At 35.6% G+C, this 14,802-nt stretch overlaps 1 long non-coding RNA gene across 3 annotated transcripts in view; it reads left to right on the top strand.

The window, feature by feature from the left end:
* Window positions 1–14,428, top strand: part of LOC127438639 (uncharacterized) — a 57,023-nt gene extending 42,595 nt beyond the window's left edge. The window contains exons 1-6 of one of the 3 annotated variants that reach the window (XR_007896780.1): window positions 10,425–10,483; window positions 10,746–10,955; window positions 11,055–11,158; window positions 11,847–11,886; window positions 12,001–12,097; window positions 13,446–14,428. This is a non-coding gene — a long non-coding RNA (uncharacterized LOC127438639). Of the gene's footprint in view, window positions 1–10,424; window positions 10,956–11,054; window positions 11,159–11,846; window positions 11,887–12,000; window positions 12,098–13,445 lie in introns of those variants that run through there. The other 2 variants (XR_007896779.1, XR_007896778.1) reach the window with 2 other exon arrangements.
* Window positions 14,429–14,802: the final 374 nt, after the last annotated feature.

Here is a 14,802-nt window from a genome sequence, read left to right as displayed (position 1 = left end):
TGATGGTCTAAAATCCTCAGGGGTAAAATATTCACTGCACACCCTCCAATATTTGAGAGAACGTAGGGGTGTACTGATATCCAGATTCAGCACGATAAGCCAGAGCTTCAGTCACTCATGATCATGTATAGGCAATCGATGAACAGTTAATATTTTTCCCGGCATGCATTTTCTTTGGGGTTTCTGAAGGTTGAAGTTTCCAGGATCATGCCAAACATCCATTTTGAACAATACACTTATACAAATACAAATCTACAGCAAAGACAGTTAAAATGTTGTACAGTGCTCCTTCTCTTGTAAACAATGACACGCTTCCTGCCTCCTCCTCCACGTGACGCGTGACCTTACCAATGAGCTTATGTCATCCCTCTCATGAGCGCACATCACAGAGATGTACAGAAGCGAATATTTGTAGTTAAAAAGTATATAAGTATTGTTTTGTTTCTCAAAACAATCAATCGTTTGGGTTCAGAAAAGCTTTATTTGTCGACTGGAGTCATGTGGATTATTTTGATGCACCCTAAATATGAATTTTGGACCGTCAAAAAAATGGACATTCACTTGCATTGTTTAGAGGAGGAGGCCTGAAATGAAATCCTAAAAATCTTAAATTCTGTTTTGATGAAGAAAGAAACTCAGATACATCTTGGATGGCCTGAGGGTGAGTAAATTATCAGCAAATTTTCATTTTTGGGTGAACTATTCATTTAAGGCAACATCCTAACTGAAACAAAACCTTTTAGTTACCTGCAGCTCTGTGCATCATACAAAAAGAGCCCAAGAGACTGACTCACAATTGATTTGAATAAAGTATTTTGTTAGCATGTTGCTAAGCTAACAACATACTCTAACAAGCATAACAACGACACACAACACCAAATGCAAATATTGGATAAAATGTTCATTTTCAATCAAATTAAATCATTATAATTGATTCCTTTTCAGATTCAATGAATGCTAAATGACATATATTAACAATCAACATTTCTCATGCTTCGTCTGCCATTTTTTCGATTCTTTTTTTCGACTTGCATTTTTTTTATTGCCTTTATTGCAAAGGATACATGTGATGCTATATCGTAGAATTATATCAACATTTTGCAACAGAATTGCATACAGTTATCAGGATTTTGGCACTTTGAAAAAGGAGATCGGGTTTAGAAAATGTCATGAGCCAGCTTTTAACTAGCATTGCCCAAAAAGTATCACAGCACACTCCGCTAACCACTAAGCCATGGCTCTGAACTTTTACAAGTAATGTGACTTCCAAAAGCCAGATTTCTCTCAATTGACAGTTTCTCAAATAACTTAATGTATATGTTTCCCTATAAATAAACCTGTGCCTGCTCAATACCGCAGCCAACACTCGAGCAATTAGTGTCAAAGTATAAATTTTGATGCTTTAAATATGGATTAAATGCCAGAGTGCTGCACACAAGACATCTTCACAGGAAGCCTTTAAAGATTGGAGCCTTTTATCAGTGATAAAACAGTCATTACTGGCAGAGGAAAGGAGTTTTTCTATCTCTACATCTTTTCAATGTGTGATTGCGCTTGCAGTGTAATTTAACTTCAATGTAGAACCTCCTCTTGTCTTGTTTTTAAAATATTTTGCCACGTTATTTAAAATGTTTAATTTTTATTACTTTATTTAATTCCACTAGCAATGGTACTTTTAAAATGTAGAGTGTTGTGTATTGGATGCTGGTGTCAACACCAGGCAAAAAACATTTTAAGCAATTTGAGTAAATATAAAATAACTATTTTAAAGTCTGTTGTAAGAGCCACACTTCCTGCTGCTAGGTGGTGGTGCTACGACCGTGACCCAAAATAGTCAAATTTGGTGCCTGTCACATGAATCCCCTAGGAGTATTTAAAAGTTCAGGGCTTGCGATTTTCAGAAAATCCAAAATGCCGACTTTCTATTGGGTGGAGCTAATGACTGTGAGTATGAAAGTTCTCCAGCTTGGTGAGAACTATATATGTACCGATTTTGGTGACTGTAGGTGAAAATGGGGGTGCTACAGAGGCTGTCTTACACGCCCATTTTGAAGGGGGTGCTACAGAGCCCCCCCCCCGCATCCCCCCTGCAGAGCTCAGGACCTCAGACTGGGTTGAAGGTTCACCTTCCAACAGGACAATGACCCTAAGCACACAGCCAAGACAATGCAAGAGTGGCTTAGGGACAACTCTGTGAATGTCCTTGAGTGGCCCAGCCAGAGCCCAGACTTGAACCCAATCGAACATCTCTGAAGAGACCTGAAAATGGCTGCCCACTGATTGTCCCCATCAAATCTGATAGAGCTTGAGAGGATCTGCAGAGAGGAATGGCATAAAATCCCGAAGTCCAGGTGTGCAAAGCTTGACGCATCATACACTAAAAGAGGCTGTAATCGCTGCCAAATGTCCTTCAAATAAGTACTGAGTTAAGGGTCTGAATACTTATGTCAATGTGATATTTCAGTTCTTTTTAATAAATTGCAAAGTCATCTATAAATATATATATATATATATATATATTTAATTTGCACCTATATAACAAAAGCCTACAGTACTTGTAATGAGTTTGGTGGGTTTTTGTGCCTTTTGTTTTAAAGTATGTCATATTTTGTCAGTGGTTCATGTCTTGTATTTTGAAAGCTCTTGTTTCATGTCTTCGGTTTCCAATTCCCTTGATTGTTTCCAGGTGTGTCTTGTTAATAAGTCTGACTAACCCATTAGCCCTTGTGTATTTTAGCACTGTCCTTGTCCTTGTCTGGATGTTGTGTTTGAGTTTTGATTCCTGTTTTATTGTGGTTCTCATGTCTTGGATACTTGTTTTTTACTTCAATAAAGCTGCACTTAGATCCAACGATTCCTGAGACACCCAGAATGACAATAATAAACAACAATATGTACCAACATTTTTATTATAACATTTAATCCTCATGTGGTGTTCGGGTCATTTTTGACCCATTTTGATTTTGTTTCTTTAAATAAAATGGTATCCTTCATCTGAGTGGTACAAGACTTTTGTAACTTTTCCTCCACAAGCTATCTAAACACACACAAAAGAAAAAAAATCTGGTCTTGATTCGATAAGTCTATGTGGTCGTAAAAAAAAAAAAAAAAATTACACTTGTTTGGTGCTTGGTGTTTCGGGTAAAAATTTACCCGCTATAGGAAATGAATGGGAAAAAAATTAAATAGAGATTTTTTTTATTTTTTATTATTATTTGTCAAATAAAAATCAATAAATCAGACACAATGCAAAACACAACCACACATAAATGAAGGGGTGAGACAATAAATCATCCACAATGCAGAAAACACATGCACCCACACATACACACATGTTTGTTTGATTATATTATTGATCTCTTATTGACTTCCATTGATTTCATATCAGGCTAATGATATTTTCTATTTCCAATCTCTACCCCTAAACCTATTATTGTTGGTCCAAACCTGTACAACTTTCTTGCTTGGAACAGAAATGGAGATGTTTTGCAGAATTTTAGGAACTAAAATTCTTCGTCCACATTCACTTTCATTGTATGGAAAAAAAGAGCAGTGTCGACATTTCTCCTTGTGTGTTCCACAGAAGTAAAAGTCAAATTTGGAACAAAATAAGTAAATGAGAGAATTTCCATTTTTGAGCGAACTAACCCCTGTAAGTTTCAATGAGAAGACATATTAAAACATCTGTCTTAATGCTTTCATACTTGCAAATTGTGAAGCAAGAAATCTAATGAAGCTTTTGGAAACTTAATGGCCAATTAAAAACTTGTTCTCTTTCAAGGCCAATTCCAGTCCTTCATCCAACTTTTCTTTTTTTGTTCCCTCAATCCTTAATTTTGTTATAACTGCCATCCTGCTACAATAAGCTCCAACAGTGTCTCTCAGTTCTAAAACAGCACAGAGGATTATTAAATTATGTAGAACATCCCTTCCAGCCAGGACATTTGTCAGCCATCTGGTCTGCATATGAGCTGCTGTCTACATTTTACTGTCCATCAAAAAATAAACTCTAAAGACATGCTGTATGTCAGTGTGAACATATGAAGGCTTTACTTTTATTAATTTGTTCTGCATATATTTAATAAGCAAATTCAAAGCATTTCTGGGACAAATATTTGTTAGATGTGGCCTTATCTAACTGCTTTATGTCATAATGCACCCATTTACAGTCACATTCTGCACTGTCTTTACTTCTGTAGCATTTCTATGAAAAGGAGGTCATTTTCATCTTGTCTTAATGGATAGGTTGCCATGGCACTTATTAGGAAATCCTCAGCTGTGCCATTAAGTGTGGTGCAATAGCATTAAATCCCTGATAATGCACATCCGTGAGCTTACAGAGCCCATGTCTTGCTCAATTTGAGCATGCGTTGCATAGTAAAACCCACTCGCCCCATTTTCCCAAAGGCACAACTGTGTCACGTTTATGATGTGTATATCTTCAGATCCTCAAGGGAATCCTGTGGCAAACATCCATGTTTGGCACACTTAAACAAATGCGGTTTGTCATCTACCAGCTGTCAGTTAGTAGACTGGGTTCTTGAGGATCTGAAACATTCTTTATGTTTCATATTTTATTTCAGAGCTTTATCCAAGGTTAAATGAGATTTATGCTGTTTCTGTAAAGCTGGAGTTGTAGTGCATAATAATGGCATTATAGTATTTGCATGATAGCTGTTTGTGACATTGTCATGTTTATTTAAGGGGTGTAGGAGAATTTTAAACTTGTATGGTAGTCACTGACTTCTATAATCCCATTTCAGTTCCACCCTAAAATACACAAACTTTCACAGATATATTGAGTCACTATTTGTCTTTGACATAACATTGCCACATACTACTTCATTTAAAAGTGGTGTATAAATACATTAAATAGAGGCATTGGTATCGATATCAGCAATATTGGCCTTGATAGAACTTGGTATCAGATCGAAAAGAAAATAAGTGGTATCGCCATCCCTACTACTGCACATTGCTCCATTTGTTGATATGTTGGTTCAGTTTAGCCAGACATATCAACATTAACACAACTAATTTCATTAGTTTGGGACGGGGCGATCTTTTTGTCTGATCAATGGGCATTATATTTGGTTAAAAAAGTCATTAATTTTATTTTTATTAGTAGTAATTGTTATTTGTAACACTTTATTTTGATGGTCCCAAATAGACATTTAACTGACTATAAGTGACTTATCAACTGGCTTTCTATAGCTAGTAAACAGTGTTTCAACAAACATTCAGTAGACTTTCAATAGCCTGTATAACAGCAGCAAAATAACAGCTTATCGACTGACTTGCTATAGCTAGTAAACAGTGTTTCAACAAACATTCAGTACACTTTCAGTAGCCTGAATATAGATCTTTATTAATGACCTTTTAATGAACTGATGTTCTCAACAATAATGTAAGTAGGTCATTAATAGAGATCTATATACAGGCTACTGAAAGTCTACTGAATGTTTGTTGAAACACTGTTTACTAGCTATAGCAAGCCAGTTGATAAGTCACTTATAGTCAGTTAAATATCTACTTGGGACCATCAAAATAAAGTGTTACCTTGTTATTTATTTTTTTGTGTGTGTGTGTGTAAATATGTTTTGTTCCTCTAGTAACTTCACCTTGATCAGTATCCCAATATACAGCAAAAATTGCATTAAAACAGTGTCCCTTTCCCAAATATATAGTACACTTGATGTCATGGCCTTTGCTCACACATATCTGAAGTCCATGAGACTGTAGGTTATCCTATTTGTCATTTTATGATTTGAAAGCATGCTCACAAGCGCCCCATTTGCAGCTGCTATGCACACTCAATGAGCCCTTTTGCCAACTCCACAATGGACTATTCCACAACAGTCCATGTGTAGTGTAGTTTCATGCCATAGACTCAGTTCCAGTTGGGACAGGGCCAATGAACATTAAAGTCTGCTGTAGACTTGCTCTGGAATTAAATTTATCACCAAGAGTTTTGGGGAAGCTATCGGGGAAGAACCGCTTTATTTATGTGAATTGGTTGAACAAACAAATTTACTGGATTGAATTTGAGTTCTCAATGCTACACATTAGAGGGAGGACAGTTTAAGAGCGTGTTTGATTATTGCTTCAGTTTGCTTGACTGTAAAGCGTGTGCAAGACAATGTGGCAAAAACATCGAAGTAGCGTTGTCATGCTACAATGCTACCATTTGGAATAAGTAGCTAGTTATTGGAAAAGCCACATGGTTTTTGAAAAACAGCTGAACTACTGCTACTTATTTAAAAGCAACACCACTTTTTAGTTAGTTACTCCACAACACAGGAAACAAGCTAGCACAGGATTTGACAGTAGTCAAAGTAATAAGGTTATTTACATGCCTGTTTTGAGTTCTGCCATTTAAAATGATCGAAACTTCCGATATTTGTAAATTACATCTGCATTGGCTATGTATGTCATGGGGGTATTTTGGGCAGCAGTGGTATAATTCTGTTTGAGGAGCACAGTGAGGGACATTGTTGGGGGCTGATAAAATAGGCAAATATACTGGTTCATTATCAGGCAGGATATAAGGGCAATGGTTCAGGATAAACCGGATGAGAGGGCAGTGGTGCAAGAACGAAGGGCAGAACCAACACACACACTTCAATCATCAAGAGTGTGGACTTTCCACCCAGGAAACACACTAAAGAGCCCCCCATTCTGCAGCCATGAATTGGTATTTGCTGGGCTGTGGAAATTCGCCAAATGTACCCAGTGACTTCGGTCTGCCATTATTTGAGATAGCAGCATTGCATAGATGGTAGCAATCCCGTGCAAAATTTAATTTGATTTATGAAACGTCTTGACTGATAATAGAAAACTTTCTGGACAGTTTTCATAATTTCGTAATCTGTAATTCTCTATATTTTTTTACGAACAGTTTGTGATTTTTGTATTGGATTGGCTAACAAGTCTTTTTTTTTACCAAACATTTTTTGGAAGGAACCTTTTGAATCTTTAGTGCTAAGGACACCACAAGTAATGAAAATGCTGGTAAATGTCATTGCATCATAAACTGGAAAACATCATGAATTGATACTTTTACAGCACTTATTAAGCTTGATTTATCTTAATTTTCAACACACTAATACTTAGAGTTCCTACTGCACAATTTGAAAAGAAGGCCTGTGGTCATCATTACAGTATAAATGGTCTAATTGACTTCAGTCAGACTGGCATGGCTTTAAGCAAACAGACATGTAGATGTCTTGCCAGAGTGGGCTAGAATTGCAGTACAGAGTTATACCTTTTAAGCTGCTTAATTCTTGATGAAAATCAATGCTCGTTGGTGTCAGAGCAGCAAATGGATGAAACGTGAAACCATCAAAATAGAAAAAGTGAACATGCTAAAATTATACTAAAATCCTTCCTGCACCTTGAGTGGCTTCAGATTAATAGCTTCCTATTGACAAAAACTTTTTTACTTTAAAGCAATTCGAACCTTTTCAAAATGTCCTGTCTCTACCCAAAACATTTAAATGATTATGGAGCTCTTAGTTTTTCTTTCCATTTGTGATAGCCATTGCAATTACGCAGTAATGAGCAGCACATAATAAGGCATCTAATTTCCCTTCCATTAAATGTTCTTTCATGTGCCCTGACACTAACCCCGCTATATGAGTGAGGCTTTAGAATACAGTAGCATGCCTTTTAAATGTTTCCCATTTCCCCATAGGAACAACCTGGTCTCATAAAATCACATTACTTTACCTACATTTTTTAAAAATTATTTTATGTGACTCGTATTGTGGCAGTTTTCTGGTGAAATGATCATTAGAGGCACCACAACAATGACTTGTATTCACTTGAACCCAAATCAGGAGTAAAACGGCTTATTTTCAGTTCATAAACACTTACTTTTCACCCTGTTTCTCACACAATGCAATCTTATCACATCTAAACACTTTACAATAGTGCATTACTTGTATGGTGATATATTGAAACATTTGCATTACATAGCCAACCACATTTATAAGCTTGTTTAACTGTGATCATATTGTGAGGTAGCTTAACTGATATCGGGGTTTGAGTCTTGAAGAGCACTTGAGTGGACACGTGAGCTAAAAGTGTCACAGAAATGCCACAAAATGACACAGTTGTAGGTCCACACAATGCAAGTGAAAGTGTGACAAAATTTTGAAGCTCCAAAATCCACATAAAGGGAGCATAAAAGTAATCCATATGACTCTAGTGGTTAAATCCATGTGTTCAGACACGATATGATAGCTGTGGGTGAGAAACAGATCAATATGTAAGTCAGTTTTTATAATAAATTCTCCTCCCTGCTCAGTAGGGGGACGATATGCATGAAGAATGTGAATCACCAAAAACATAAGAAGGAGAATGTAAAAGTGAAAGTGAAGATTGATTTGATCTGTTTCTCACCACACGTATCTTATCGCTTCTGAACATATGGATTTAACCACCAGAGTCGTCTGGAGTACTTTTATGTTGCCCTTTTATGTTACTTTTATTTTGCAGCTTCAAAATTTTGGCACCCATTCACTTGCATTGTATGGACCTCCAGAGCTGATATATTCTTCTAAAAATCTTTGTTTGTGTTTAGCAGATGAAAGAAAGTCATACACTTCTGGGATGGTATGAGGGTGAGTAATTGATGAGAGAATTTACATTTTTGCGTGAACTATTCTTTTAATTGAACAATCACGTTTTCAGGTCACATTTGCTTTTTATGACTCTGTCGGTTAGGTTTAAGGTTTAGTTTGAGGAGGTACGTTTTGTTGATTTAAAACTCGATAGACCATAAACCTTAAAAACCTCATCTTTTGGGGGGCAATGTAACTCTCTTTCAGTTCCATACAGTGGACATTTCACCTCGGAACTGCCACAATATGAGTAATGAACCATGTGATATAATTTTTGCCGTAATTTCCATATGACCAGGTTGCATACGAATCAGGTTGGGTTGGTTATCGAATGATCTGGAGCAATCACATCATCAAGAAATAACAGTCAATGGTAAAACTAAAGGCCTTTAGAGTTCATTTTTGCCAAGCAAACACATCATACTTGGAGTTTATGGTGTTATGGAGTTAATGGTGTACTGTGGGTGGATGCCCCAAAAAACTCTTGAATCTCTAGATAACATTACAGAGTCTCAGGCTATTTCAGTATTTATTAAAGTGCCAAGCAATGGCTTCTGGGGCATGACGTGTAAAGCTGCACACATGCATGTATTCATGATTAAAGCCCTCGAGCTTACTTCAAACATCTTCATGTTCCCTTTGTTGAAAAGAGAATATATTGAACATGCATTTAAAAAAAAAAAAAACCAGTGAATTGCATCCTTGAGCTGCAGGAGTTTGTTCACCCCCCAAAAATAAATAAAACTGTCAACATTTACTCACCCTCATACTGTATCTCTTTGTTTCTTCCCAAAGGAGATATTAGACAGATTGACAGCCTCAATCAACATTTGCTTTCATTGCATTTTTTCCATACAATGAAAGTGAATGGTAACTTAGTCTGTCATTCTGCCTAAAATCTCCTTATACCGCAGAAGAAAGTTAGTCAAGGTCTGGAACAGCATGACAGTGAGTAAATTACAATAAAGTTTTCATTTTGATGTGAATACCCCTTTAATATTTGTTGCAACCGATCATAGCTCTAGCCCTCACCTTCACCCCACCCCTTAAGTCAGAGGGGAACAATAAACAGGAACAACAAACAGAGGATGTTGATTCAGGAACATGTCTTGTGTAAATCATGTCTAGCAACATTGAAATATCAACAGCATTTCAAACATGCTTCGTGTTCGCATGGTACTTATAGTAATTTCGAAAGGGAATTTCTGCAGATTCAAAGGTTTTGTTTGTCTGCACGGTGAAAGAGGCTTAAAATTTGACATTTAAAAAATTTTACAATTCAAAAGAAAAAGGGTGTCTACCTCACATTTCCAAAGAATAATTTATTCTTATAGATTATTTTTGAGAACCTCTCTAAGGGCATCCCACATAGCAGGTGATCTTGGCCCGAATGTGGCCTCGAGCTGGCACTGATGCCTCATGTCGGCAATGGCATGCGTCCTGTCAGCCAAAGATAGGCCAAGTGTGGCAATGATAGCACTGCATACTTGACGGCAAACAACATAGGGGCCGAATGCTGGTGCGAGGTGTGTGTCCCAGGTCAGGCCTGTGATCATGGGCCACATTTGAAAAGTTACATATATTTTTTTTACAAAAAAAAAACAAACAAATGGATCCCTAGATTTAATTCTTCTTAGAAATAAACATTTTAATGTGCTTCGAATAATTGATAATAAAATAATCAAGACAGTTCATTGTTTTGTCTTTCGTAAGCCACCTGCATGACCCATGTTTCTAAATATATATATATATATATATATATATATATATATATATATATATTTTTTTTTTTTTTTTTTTTTTAAATAACAAAGAAACTGGAGAAGGATGGATCCCACACCATGCTAGAATATTCACATCAGGTTAGAGCAATCTTGTAGATTCTGTTTATGTTGAGCGAATCAAGTGATATAGTATCTGTGTATTCATTAGCAAACATGTCATGTCCCACACATGTAGAATAATATTTTACTTTGACATATCATGAGGACATACTGTATAATTTCAAATGTTATGTCAGAGTTCAGTCAAGTTAATGAATCTGAAATGTTGCTTGTGCAAAACAATGAACTGAATGGGGACTGTCATTTTTATTTTTATTTTGTTTTTATTTATTTTTTGTAGATAATTACTATGAAGCAAGGTTAAAGCTACCAGAAGATGTTGAACACACAGACCCCGGGACAGAGAATTCTCCACTAGAAGTCAAAAAAGAAGAAATGTTATGATATCCAACCAAAATTTAATAAAGTGCTTCATTAGACCAAAGAACATCCTATTCCCTGGGGAAGATGAAGTCGAAAATAACTTCTCAAAAGCTAATCAAATTAAAATGTAAATTTCAGTAGCTTTTCTGGGTTAAATTTTCTATAAACAATATAAAAACATTGATATTATATTTGCTTATCTCTCTCTCTCTCTCTCTGTATACAGATCACCAGGGTTGGGAGGGTTACTTTTGAAATATATTCCACTACAGATTACAGAATACATGCTGTAAAATGTAATTTGTAACATATTTCATTAGATTACTCAAGGTCAGTAACGTATTCTAAATACTTTGGATTACTTCTTCAACACTGGTAGATTTTTTCACTTGTTTTGACTATAAAAACTCTGCCAAGTACAGTAAGACAAAATACACGTTAAAAATACATTCTCTGAAAAACCTAAATATCTTATGCAGTGTTGTTTCTAAAACAAGATAAATCAAATTGATCTTGTTTTAAGGATTTTTAGATATTTTTACAGGAAAACAATAAAAAAATTATTATCAAGAATATGATTTTTGCCCTAATATCAAAGGTCTTACTAGAAAAAAAGAAATTATGATCCAACGTGAATTTTCTTGATAAAAAAATATGATCATGCCTGGTAACATGTGCATGTAAAATGGCAAGAAATTGTATTTTAGCTTAGTGTAAAGCTGACAATTTACACAAGGTTTATTTCTATTTCTTCTGCTCCAAACTTACTTCAAACTTACTTCTCTGTCTGCTCGTATGAATGTAACACATCATAAGAAAGTGTTTCACTGCTGTTCAAATGCACTTTGGATCGCATCATTTATATGTATAAATGTTTTCCATCTGAAAGAACTAAATATTAAATGAAACAAATGACAATAAAATGCAAAGTAATCTCTTCAGTAATCAAAATACTTTTTGAATGTAACTGTATTCTAATTACCAATGATTTAACACACATTGGTTCCTGACTTCCAAGGTGATTTCTTCATTAAGAAGATACCAAAGCTAAGAAAAGCGTAAGTTTCAGTTGCTATAAGTTTGTTTTTCTATAATCAGTTTATAAACTGTCAAATAAATTTCTCTCTCTCTCTCTCTCTCTCTCTCTCTCTTGTTTGTGTGTGGACCAAAAGAACTGCCTAGTGGACAGCAGATTTTTCACTCATCTCTTCCTAACTCTCAAGGGGCTGTCACCACTGAGAAGAACATCTTGGCAAAACCAAGGAAAACGTAAGAATTTGTTAATTTGCAATTAATAATTTATTCAACCTGTAAAATGTTCTGATATTCTTTGTTTTGTTTTCTGCAAACAAGTCCAGTCATATATATTTATTAGTGTGAATTAACTTCAGATAATGTCGATTTGTCTGTCATTAACTCGCAACTCTATTCTTTTGAATTTGTTCACCAAAAACATTGATTCACTGATTCGTTATGTGACTGTTTTTGTAAAAAGAGTCTTTAAGGGAATGGTTACCCAAAATGAAAATTCTCTCATCATTTACTCACCCTCATGTCATCCCAGATGTGTATGTCTTTCTGTATGTCCATACAATGCAAGTGAATGATGATGAGAACCTTGAAGGTCCAAAAAGGACATAATGGCATCATAAAAGTAATCTATATGACTCCAGTTGTTAAATCCATGTCTTCAGAAGCGATATGATATGTGAGGGTGAGAAACAGATCAATATTTATGTCAATTTTTACTGTAAATCTACACTTTCACATTCTGTGTGGAAGTGACTTCCACACATTCAGCCAAATACAGGTCGGGGCTGGTCAAAGGTGGAGATTTATTGTAAAAAAGAACTTACATTTTGATCTGTTTCTCACCCACACCTATCATATCGCTTCTGAAAACATGGATTTAACCACTGGAGTCATATGGATTACTTTTATGCTGCCTTTATGTACTTTTTGGACCTTCAGAGATCTGGTCACCATCCACTTACATTGTATGGACCTACAGAGATTAAATATTCTTCCAAAAACCTTCATTTGTGTTCAGCAGAAGAAAGTCACACACATCTGGGATGGCATTAGGGTGAGTAAATGATGTGAGAATTTTCATTTTTCTAACCAACTATGCATTTAAACCATTGACAACATTTAACGAGTTGTTCATGACCGAAACAAGTGTAATTATATTTTATCTATATTTGCCTGTCTACAAATCTACCAAGATAATTTAGCAGTGTTTAAGCATTAAAAGTTTTCCCCACAAATCACAACAAAGCATATCTTTCATTTTGTGAACTGCTGTGCATGACTGTCAAGCTATACAAAAAAGACAACAATATTTGCCCAAAAATTATTATAAGTTTCAATTACATCCTGATGTCATTGTAATGTTATAAGTTACTTTTACTCATAATTTATCCAGCCCCTTTCTCTTGTTAAACAAGATTGCCGAACTAAAAGAACGACATGCCGTCTTCTCTTGTTCAGTCGGTCAGCAGATCCTGATCTTTGCTCGTCCTGCACTCGACCCTGCTGAGGCACTCCTAAGTAGTATTTAGCAATGCCTGTGTTTTAATGATTTGTATATATTTCTTTTTTAATTTTGTGTCCTTAGCTGCTGTGAGTTAAAAAATCACCTGACATGCAACCCCACCGACCAGGAGACTGAAGTTAATGTACAGAGATGGCTTCAGTTTGCCCCTGAAAGAGACTGAGGAAGGAGAAAGAGGTTGAGGAGAAAAGAAGGGCAGGACACTCTTAACTCACTTGTTTAGGACAATTCTGACTAGGCTCTCTCTCTCTCGCTCTCTCACACACACATACACAGAGAGAGAAAAACAAATGCAGCTATTAGGGTAGTGCAATAAAATAACTATTGTGATCATACAAATGTGTTGTTTTTTATCTGTTGTTTGATCCATTTAATTTGTTTAGAATATGCATGCATATTGCATTAATGCAAGGCCTTCCTTTTGTCCCCTCTACAAAATGTATAACTGTGATAATTGGAAAAAATTGAATTAATTGCATTTTAATTGTTAATTGTATTTATTTTAGTTCAATTTAGTTTATTTTATTGTACTTTTAGTTCATTGGAAGTGTTGTATGTGCACTGTAAAAAAATGTACAAAATTGTAATTTGTCAAAAGGACCTAATTTATATATATATATATATATATATATATATATATACAAATTAATTTTTTCTTCACATTTTAGAATAATAGTAAAGTCATCAAAACTATGGAATAACATAAATGGAACTATGGGAATTATGTTGTGACTAAACAAAATCCAAAATAAACCAAAACTGTGCTATATTTTAGCATCTTCAAAGTAGTCACCCTTTGCCTAGAATTTACAGACATGTACTGTTGACATTTTCTCAACCAACTTCTTGAGGTATCACCCTGGGATGCTTTTTAACAGTATTGAAGGAGTTAATATGTTGGCACAATTATATTTTTGTCTACAAAACTAATTTCAAACATTTAAGCATACGCCTTCAGATCAAAAGATTTTTAAGATCATGAGAAACATTTCAGTCAAGTGTTTCAAAATTTTTGACCGGTAGTGTATATACAAAAATAAAACATTTTCATGCAATAATTGTTTTGTGGTTTATTCTACATGTATATGATTTGGGGATATTATGGCTGAGAAGAGATTCTGTGCAGAAATTGGGTTTGATGAGGCTTGGGTGTGGCTCAGTTATGAGGTTTCTGGTTAAATGCTGGTGTTGATAACATAAGGCTGGTATACATACGGCTGAGATTTGGTACTGATATTATACATGTTCTGGCCCAGTGCAGGGCCAGTTATGGGCTACTGATCAGCTGAGATTTGGGCCAGTCATGGCCCATGTATGGCCCTTGTCTGAAAATCCAGATCTGGGCCACTGCAGGGCCGTCATTCATTGTTGTATGTGGGCTGAGGGAAAACAGATTACGTGAACTGGAGCTGGGCCAGAC

This window comes from Myxocyprinus asiaticus, chromosome 50 (genome assembly GCF_019703515.2).
Source record: "Myxocyprinus asiaticus isolate MX2 ecotype Aquarium Trade chromosome 50, UBuf_Myxa_2, whole genome shotgun sequence".
In the NCBI taxonomy this organism is placed as follows: Eukaryota; Metazoa; Chordata; class Actinopteri; order Cypriniformes; family Catostomidae; genus Myxocyprinus; species Myxocyprinus asiaticus.
The sequence above is the reverse complement of the archived record's forward strand: the minus strand, read 5'-3'. Positions and strand labels throughout refer to the sequence as shown.